Source organism: Quercus suber, unplaced genomic scaffold, assembly GCF_002906115.3.
Source record: "Quercus suber isolate HL8 unplaced genomic scaffold, Cork oak 2.0 scaffold_950, whole genome shotgun sequence".
Lineage (NCBI taxonomy): Eukaryota > Viridiplantae > Streptophyta > Magnoliopsida > Fagales > Fagaceae > Quercus > Quercus suber.
The window spans coordinates 86,809-88,541 of NW_027070370.1; the positions used below are offsets into that span (position 1 = coordinate 86,809).

Genomic DNA, 1,733 nt, shown 5'->3' on the forward strand with positions numbered 1-1,733 from the left:
ATCTACACTACAGGTTCTTAGAAACTAGGGTTCTGCAAATGCTCTCTTTGTTTTGTTGCAATAGATGCGATGAAGAGTAATGCAAATCGATTGCTTGCTGGTTGATTTGTTATAATCATAAAGCATCAAGCAAGATGAATTATATTCTGGTTCGTATTCACTGAGCATCTTCAATTTAATTAATTTTTTTCTTTTTAAAATTACCGAGGGACCTATGGAGGGAGCGCCATACAAAATCGATGCACTCTTATCCAAGTTTGCCTTCGAAAATTGTATTGAAAGCAGATCGCCGAGCCCAATATATATATATATATATATTCATTTTTCTGTTAGGGGCTCGGTTTTATTTTTAGATCTAATTTTCATACATTACAATTGAAATGTATTATTATTCTTATTATTATGCGAAGGTCCCAGCAGAGAGGGGGGAATCTCTCTCTAACACAAATACTAATTCCTTCGCACAGTTATATGCCGAATCGTAGAATGCCCAAAAAGCTTTTGTTTTGGACCATTCTGAACCCTCGGCTACATTCAAATATTTCATCTTTCTCTTCATTTCATTTTTGGGGGAAAAAACATTTAGAGATTCTGGTAATGTTTTTAATTTTTACTCTCTTTGAAAATGATTTTGTGTCCTAATTCAGATATAAATACTTACTGTGTACGTATGTGAAGGAAATGATTTTGGAAATGATCAGATTCAAAATCAACTTTGTTGCACACATTTCTAGCATTAAAAAAATTTTACAAGGAAAAGAAAGTGTTGGCAGAGGTTTGCTTGCTCCAATTTTTGTCATTGTGAGGCAGCAAACACATACATGTTATATGAATGACAGCGCTCAGCTGCATATCAGACTAGGGGAAAATTTATTTATAAATGATATTTAAACCTGCAACACGCATACTCTGCCGTCAAGGCCGTAGAATATGGAGATGACTTTGGGAGTTCTAGGACTTCGTAGGCCGTAGAATATACTCGGCAACTCGCATACTCATTGAAGCCTTTCGACATTAGACAATTCTGTGAAGATCAAAATCAACCTATTTTATTTTATTTTTTTTCACACAAATTTCTTTCTCGATTAGTTGACATCCAAAATGAGCTTAATTTAGACATTTTTATAAGGAAGAAAAAGTTTCACCAAGTCACTCAAGTATTTAAAGGAAGCAAGGTAACCTGAGGCCTTGGTAATGGTGGGCCAGTCTTGGATTAGGCCGCTGTTGATTGTCGTCACTACATCTACAAGCCAGACTTGGCCGAGCTCAACTTTTTTGTTAGTCTAATTCATGTATTTTATTTTTTAACCATGGCCCAGCCCATTTGATATATGAGAGAAATAGAGAGAGTGTGAATTAGAGGGTTGGTTTATTTCAGATTTTTTGCATAAGCCTAACTCGTGTATGCTATAAAGTGGGCAAGGAATGCCAGTAGCACCTCATGGTCATGGATCACGACGAGGTCTTGTACATGAAGTTTTCATCCAAAATAAGGTCTTATGCTCATGTTGTCTGTGGTCCAATTATTTTGCCTTAAATGTTTTTCTTCCTAAAAGACAGTGGATTCTAATTGGCTAGTCTCCGCTGTTGTAGTCACCTACTATACCCTTCAAGAACCTACCATGCCTAAGAAAGAGCAGCCAATAAGATTGAGCCAAATATATATATATATATATAAGCCAAGTAATTTTATTGTATTCCTTTTTTTTGGAAGTATGGTACTTATTAGTAGT

At 35.5% G+C, this 1,733-nt stretch overlaps 1 non-coding gene across 1 annotated transcript; it reads left to right on the forward strand.

The window, feature by feature from the left end:
- The first annotated feature begins 402 nt into the window (after positions 1 to 402).
- LOC112003122 (small nucleolar RNA snoR145) lies at positions 403 to 538 on the forward strand. Its single transcript, XR_002881925.1, has one exon. It is a non-coding gene; the product is annotated as a small nucleolar RNA snoR145 (small nucleolar RNA).
- The last annotated feature ends 1,195 nt before the right edge of the window (positions 539 to 1,733 follow it).